General features: G+C 28.3%; 1 long non-coding RNA gene across 2 annotated transcripts; it reads right to left on the reverse strand.

Annotated features, from left to right (window-relative positions):
- Positions 1-720: 720 nt before the first annotated feature.
- Positions 721-8,212, reverse strand: LOC101513927 (uncharacterized). 2 transcript variants are annotated; one of them, XR_012161757.1, is made up of 9 exons: positions 8,099-8,212; positions 6,997-7,070; positions 6,821-6,910; positions 6,590-6,706; positions 5,946-6,065; positions 5,434-5,587; positions 4,944-5,060; positions 4,299-4,414; positions 721-1,025 (listed from the first exon to the last, which is right to left on the reverse strand). It is a non-coding gene; the product is annotated as an uncharacterized lncRNA (long non-coding RNA). The 2 variants fall into 2 exon arrangements; XR_003471286.2 differs by lacking the exon at positions 721-1,025 and having other exon boundaries at positions 4,274-4,414; positions 8,087-8,105.
- Positions 8,213-8,501: the final 289 nt, after the last annotated feature.

Genomic DNA, 8,501 nt, shown 5'->3' on the forward strand with positions numbered 1-8,501 from the left:
CGATCTAAATCTTACTTCTTTTATACATAAGTGTAGATATGTCTAACCATATATATGATGTGATACATTAAATTATGTCAAATAAAATATATCAAATTGGATGAAAATTGAAATTATTTTTAAAAAATTTCATGCAAATAACTTCCGGTAGTTGTGAATTATTGGTATTCATTACCAATTCGGTATTTCAAAAGTTTAATTATAATTTTTGTATCTGACTTCTTCACATATTTCTGTAGCATTTAACAAATTTTTTTGATGTTATTAATTTCATCAGCTCAATGTTGAACAATATCGAAATTACACTTACAAATTATTAAATTTTAACAATTTTAAGTCAATCCTATAAATAAAAAAGAAATATATATAAACCAACTTTCTTTAGCTAAGTCCACAAACTATTGTTTTCGTTCACAGACGATGAATCTTTCCGACACCTTTTATAGTTATTTTTATGATTCATGAACGACTAATCATCTAAGTTATCTAGCAAATCCCAATACATATCTTATTTACCTTATAAAATTAATGAAATAAATATAATAGATATTTTATTCCTATTTACATTTTTAATATTTAGATATGTCTATAAAATAAACTATTCAATAATTATAAATCTTATTTCAAACAAATTGTTAGAATGGTAACTTCTCTTTCTTTTTTCATCAAACTTGTGTTTACAAAGAAGTACAAAAAATAATGTTGATGTCATCTCGTAAGATAAAAATATTATGGAGTTAAACAATTAGAAATTCTAAGCATTTATAATTTGCATAACATGCAAATTGCGTCAACATTAGTACAATTAATACAATTCATATGATAACCGTTAAATATATAACATAAGTTGAGAGTACGAGGAAAACTAACAAAAAAAACTTACGGTGAAACTATCAATTCTACCTTGCATGCATGTATGTAATTTGGGTTGTATTTAGATGAATTAACATGGACACAAAAACTCAAAAACATGGTTCAACGTAAATAAGAAATAACTAACCTCATGGCAAATATGATCTGTTGTCCTGTTTCCACATGCATATCAAGAATTTCAGCCAAATGAACAAAAAAAGAAGGAAGGCAATAGTTAAAAGTCTAATAAGAAGAAACAACATAAACAAAAGAAAAAGTTGCAGCTATAGAATCTGAAACATTGTTTTTAGGGAAACCTCGTGTGACTCACTCAGATAATAAATGTACATCTCATATGTGCACAGTGAAGACGACATGTAAGAATTAACAAATAATATGTTTTCATGTAAGAATTAACAAATAATATTATTTTAAGAGATATTTTATTCTCAATTACCACGAAAAAAACATATGAAAAGAGAATCTATCTTCGATAACAAATACAATATGTTAACAAAAAACACATCTAAGATCATATCGTCACCTCAATTATTAAGTAAATAATAGCTCTTCAATAATAGCACCAAAAACATCACACAAAACTATGAGTTTGGTTGATACCAATCTAATGTATTGTTCAATTTGAAAATTACACTGGATAGATCGAAAAATAAAACAAATATTCCAAAAAAAATTATTAGAAATTATTAAAGATAAAATCGTCTAAAGCAACACATTAATGATTGATGGACACATTGATTGGTAGGATAAAAATAAAATAACAATCAATCCAACTAAAATCACCTCACCCACAAATTTTATTTGAAACTTGCGAAGCTTACAAATCCATAACTAAGTTGATATCGAAAAGGAGGCAAACAGGAAGTGGATTTCTTAATCGTCTTATATCCACGACATGCATATCCAATATATAACTGTACAAACTTAAAATTCAAATGAATATAAACTCCAAATACATAACAATAGATCTATTGACTTATTCATGTCCATCATGGAAAATATATTTACAAATCAAAAAATATAGAATTTATCTTTTCGTGAGTATAAAAGATCACATAGTTTTGTATTTATACCAATAATGTGAACATGATGAGGTAAGTAAAAATGAAAACGAAATAATTTTTTTCATTTTCTTTTTTGAAAGGACAAGTTTTGATGGATCTCTACTTCAAATTTTGAATGCTAATAGACAAAACAGGTTACACATGATCTCTAATTTAACTTGCATCACCCAAAACTTATTTCTACATTTCAAACCACCGCACTCTCTTACATTCCACTATATATCAAATATCATTCATGGTATAGAAATTGCGGTAACAAATAATTAACTAGATACTTCGGTGTATAAGGTTGAGCTAATGTATCTACTATCTAGCTCGGGTATCTATTTTATATTCTTGTTTTAATTCCATTTCGAAGGAGATTAGCGATTGTCTCGCTGGAAAGTAAGCAGGATGTACTGCTGCAAAGGGCATCTAGGGAAGGAGAACTTGCTCGTGAAAAAGTAAAGAACAAAAGAACATAAGACTACTTTAACAAAAAAAAATTATAATTTTTTAGTCTACCATATGTCACAAACAGCTGTGATTTTAAAATAAATACAATTTAATGTGATTGCTAATTCTAATAATCTAGGATTTGTATAGCTAATGATTATTTCATGTGACTTATTCTAACATTAATAGATTGAAAAACAATAAATATGACAATATTAATCTGTTAATTTTCTTCATATTGTTAGCAATTAGCATTATAGACGTGCCCTTTCATATGCACCGAAACAGACAGTATGTCAAATTAGAAACTATTTGCAGACTTGGAAATCAAAGTAAGGTGCTAAGCAAAATAAATATTAAACATTTTATTTAATTTTGGGAGCGAAGGTCCTGATAAATTTTTTTTAGATCATCATGCAACAAATCGTCACTTACATAAAGTTGTTTTTCATCTATATGATAATTGTGCTCACAAGAGGATTTAAAAATATATACTAGCGTGGTTCATCAAATAATTTATGTTCATGTATTTTCTCATAAGCCGTTCAATAAGGATCGGTCAAAATAAAACAGAATTAAAACAAAGATATATTGAAGTGAGGCAAAACAAAAACATTAACATCCCATAAAAATTGACACAAACATGCCACTCACCTACATCAATCATCAGCATGAAACAACTAATTTCTAACAAAATTTTAGATAAGAGAAGAGGAAATTTGTCATTGAGACCCGAGAGCATCAGCTGAAGCGTACCATTGACAAACGAAATTGAGGTATCAAACTTGACAATTCGACTATGCACACATAAGACAAATTCATATATGCACATATAGATGGGTGGGACCATTAACACTCTCGTATGTTGTTTCACACCCTCCACTAACTACTTTTAATTACAATTCTTAATAACGTAGCTTAAATATGATTTGAGTCCACAAAAACATGATATATTTTTTATTTGGTCCATCAAGAATATTGGGTCAGCCTTTGGTCCCTCACGACTCATGTTAACCATTAGTGGAAACAACACAACAATTGTTGGGAGTATCAAAGGCCGTATTACTAATGATACAATTAACCTATGAAATTATAATTTATGTGATGCAAAAAATTGTAAAGTATTCCTGTTTTCGTAGAGGAAATCACATCATGAGACTAAAAATAACTACCTAAACAAGACTAAACTGAAAAGAAAAAAAAACATAATAACTATGCAATCAGATTTACAAAAGTTTACCCCTATCCCATAAATCCTCTAAAAAATCAAATATTTGCTCTTGACTTTATTCTTTTTTTAAATTAGAAAATTCTTTTGTCCTACGATGTTCAAATATGTTCTAGTAAACTCAAATTTCAGTTTTTCGAAACACAAATGTATTATGTGTTCTAGAAAACTCAATTTAAATTTGTCCTAAACACATTTTCATTTTGAGCTTAAATTGAGTTTTCAAGTACAATCATAATTTTTTTTAAATGTGTTATGTAAATCATCCACGAAGATTGCCGGTTATTTTGGTTTTAAACATGTAAAATGAGTGTTTTGAGTAGAACATCAAAATAGGGGTACAAATAACTATGGAAGCATGATTATAATTTTCGCAAATTTATTAACAAAAACATTTAGTATCAACTTAAAATATAGTGGTGTTCCGAAACCCCGCCAACAGATATTGTTTTCTATTGTTTAGTTTTAATGGTTTATTCAAGATTTGTTTCATAAATATTAAAATACTATTTTAATTTTCAAATATTTTACTAATAATTTCATCACAAAGTCAAAGATAACACAAGTTTAAATTATCTACACTTCACAATAAAATTATACATAGAGACATTTTTTCTTTTGTTCACATGCTATTTATCGCAGAGAATCTTTTATCTTCCGTCCTCACTCGTTTCTAATAAATAAAATAGATAGTTCACCTGGTACATGCTTCAGACAATTGATCTTTAAGGAGATGAATGAAGAATTTAGACAATTCACCTTCTCTACACTATCCCATGCTTTGAAATTTATTCGAAATTATCAAATTTTGGAGCTGAAAAGTAGAGCAACAAGAAGTAGGTCAATCATCTTTATGAAAAAATAACTTGCAACGTTAGTTTTTAAAACAACATTTCATCAGGTAGTAAATCCTAATATGTGCATAAATATATATATTTTGTTTATATTTAAATCCCTTCTTTAAGATGATTAGAGGAGAACAAGAAATAGTTCAATCATCTTTATGAAAAAATAACTTGCAGCACTAATTTTTAAAACATTTCATTATGTAAGCGGCATATCACAATAAATTATGGATATTTTGTTTATATTTAAATCCCTCGTAAATGATTAGACCTGCATCCCTCTAATTATTAGGCTATCCTCTGTCTACTCAACTCAATGGATGATAGAGGTGTGAGCAAAAGCAAACAGTGGTCAAATGATAAAAGAAAACAAATAGGCACAAAATAACAAACACCCAATTCAATGAGTAAAGATTGATGGCAGAAGAAAACAATTTTACACTAAGCAAAGTATATATAGTCTAGATGCAATTGCCAATTATAGAGAAAAGATCGCACCTCTACTCTCATCTTTCCATAATTGACTAATTTTGTCTTATCAACTGCTTATTCCATCTCTTGTACGCATAGTCGGCACAAATGACATGCTCCCGCGAATACAAGAGCAAATCTTCTCTAAAAAAAATTAGATTAGGTCAAAAATAATATTTCCAAAAATAAAAACACTAATGTTTAAGAAAATATAAGAAATAATAAGACAAAAAAACTTGAAGAAAAAGATACACAAGAGTGGATACGCTCCTACAAAGAAAATGCGCCCCTTAATATCTAAGTTTTAGAAAAGATTCTTTCATATGGAAACCTTTATTTATAGGCTCCACCCACGTGGAAAATGATAAAAAAAAATAATTAACCTATTAAAACATAGAAAAACAAAACAAACATAATAATTAACTAGCCCAATAATAACTCTTAACAAGTTTTACTAATTTAAGTCCTAACACTATCATATATTGATTTAAAAACGAGGAGGAAATATATTAGAAACCTGACAGCTTAGCAGCGTAATCACGATGAGACTTCCCATCTCCAAATATGAATTCCATTTTTCCAATACACTTCTTCTCAAATATCAATTTTGGTGGAGAAATTTTGCACAACAACATAAAGTATTGATAGACAAATCCAATAATCAAGCTGACCTAAAAGAGATAAGATAAATTTAAGTTATAACGAAGAAAAGAAATAATAATTACATTTTGAAAGTACATGATGGTACAACAACCAAGCCTTATTCTATAATGCTATATTATAACTAATATTTCTAGTCAAACCATTAGCGATCGCAATTTGTTTTTGAAACCAAATAGTTAATAGTGCTTTCAGTGACCTAACATTTATGATAAAAGAAAAGTTTCAAACCAATAAAATTAACAAATACCATTGAAATTGGTCTCAAAAGATGAAAAAGAGTATGCAATTGATTAGTGATGCTCATTAAAAACACAATATTTACTGTTTCATACGAAGGCCCAACTCAAGTTAAGAAAATGGGGTTACCTTTTGTAGATCCAGCTCAGTAAGGTGTATGGAAATGACAAAGACGTAAGCTATAGATGTTCGATATATTCTAGATTCTTCAAGTAGTAGCCCACCCACAAGAATGGTAAAGCATTATTACTGAAAGTTAAAAAGAGCAAAATATTTACTAGAACATAAATCCACTACATATTTGTTAGAATTCATCAATCACATTGATGAATTTTGAGGAAGATTATAGAGTTCAGAGGTGAAATAAATGGTTAAATATATGGCAGACATATTCGTCTGGTTTTAGTAAAAATTGTTTCCGCGAGACGGCAACGTCCAAGATAGTTCAAGAATCACCTAAAGCTTCCTCTGAAGATAGTTTTCCACATTTCAAAAGATTTTTTGGAAAGTTTGTGGTTTATCTTTCTTCTTCATAAACATCACGCAGTCTGAAATGGCTTCCAATTGCAAGTTTTTTTTATTTTTGTTTGTAACCTTCTGGGACCCAGTTTTACATGAATAATTTTACAACCAAATCTTGCAGATTCTACGTAAAAGAATATCAATATTTAAATAAAACTATATTATTCAATGAGATTTTGCAATACTTCACAATATATTTGCAGACAATATAATGCAAATTAAAAACAAACTTGGTAAAAAAAAAAATGTACCTTGCCCAATAATAATAAATTTCATTTTAGCTCTGTAATAGTATTTTTCGTGAAATTCCAAAACTTTCTTGGGGATATGAGTATAGTCATCCATTTCTGCCAGACTATTTTTGTTCCCTTTATGTTATGTTCATGAAAATAAATACACAAAATGGAAATATCAATAATACATTATATAATCTAAAATAACTAATTGACCAACAAATCGGTGAAGAACATAATACAACATACCAAATTTAGTATAAGGATGATTGAGTTTCGAAGTATGGCACCGCAAATGTTGAAGACGCTGATCAGGAAAATCTTTGTCTAATTCAAATTCTGTTTAGTAAAACAAATTAAATTTTCCCCTCCAAAAAAGAAAAAAAAAATAGAAATCGGTTTCATAATATTAAACTGAAACATACCTTGATCAAGTGCAATTAGTTCCTGTTATAAAGTTTCCTCTTTAACAAGAGGTGAAACAAAGCACTGAGAAAATCTAATGCAAAAAACCAATACAAAATGTTAAGCAAAAATCTAGTATGTTAAGATGGACATGAATACCAAAGTTCTTTAGTGCATGTTTGGTTTTGTAGTAGTTACCCATAATTTTGTCAAATTCACCACAAAGTTAAACATGCACTTAGTCTCAAGTACAGAAAAATACATGCTAAAACTGAATCATAATACTTAACTCAACTAGATTCACTGCAAATTGTAACCAACAAAATATATTCTTAATCAAGTAGGATACTATTTGACAATAGTGTGTTACTACACTATTATTCATGACTGCATTAATATTGAGTCAACAAAATTTTCAACTCAACTATGCAATTACTATGATTTCCATTCAAGAACAAATTTTAATAATAATTGAATCACCTACTGCAATGTTTTGTGATTGTTAAAGGAGAGATAATAAAGAGAAGAAATCAAGAGAGTGATCTAAAGGGTGTTGCACACTCTTGGTAGAGGAACCTAATCTAATTTTATTGTTTTAACATTCATGACTCATTCGTGAACAATAAAATACTTGTGGGATAATTAGCATTTTTTGATCAAAATATTAAACATTACTAACCCTCCCAATTTCCATTAAAAGAGCAATTTCCAACAAACTTATTTCCTGATAGCAATATACTCCCCCCACCAACTAATAAACAACAATTAGAAATGAAATTCACTCAAAGCCACATGCCCAAGTGATTAACAGCCACAACCTCTTACCCAATGAAATAACCCCGCCAGTGTTATATATATATAAGCACATCCTTTAAATAAAAAGTAGTTAGATTTATTTAATTTTTTCAAAATAGTAAAACAAGTAATTGTATTTTTAAAATTGTCCCATGTTAAAAGTAGTCAAATTTTGCATATATTTAAAACTACTAAATATAATTTTTTTGTTTATACCGGAGACTAAAGGAAGTATAGTAGAATGATAGGCATAGAAGATTTCCAAAACAATCATATGGTAAAATTATTGAAGGCATTTAAGATAATATATATTACTAGTACTGTGACCTTTTCAATGCACCCTTCAAAAACTTTGGATCCACCTCGAAATAGTGACAGCTACATTCAACATCGGTAACTTCATCTGAAGAGCCACCGTACTCATCAATATACCTATCAAACTGATAAAACAAATAAATTAATAAAACATCAGTAACTTCATATATGCTAATTAAACAAAATGAAAATTCATAACATAAAAACTATTAAATTAATCAAAATAATCCATTACTATAAACGAATTTAATCAAATTAATCTCAATTAATTAGTTGAGTTTCTCAAAACAAACCTAGAAATTCTAGCAACTCTAAAAATGGAGATAAATATATTTAAAACAAAAATACCAAGCAACCATAACATGAAAACAACCTCACATCAAAAATAAAAATAATAGATGAGTCAAATATACTA

This window comes from Cicer arietinum, unplaced genomic scaffold, assembly GCF_000331145.2.
Source record: "Cicer arietinum cultivar CDC Frontier isolate Library 1 unplaced genomic scaffold, Cicar.CDCFrontier_v2.0 Ca_scaffold_5745_v2.0, whole genome shotgun sequence".
NCBI lineage: Eukaryota > Viridiplantae > Streptophyta > Magnoliopsida > Fabales > Fabaceae > Cicer > Cicer arietinum.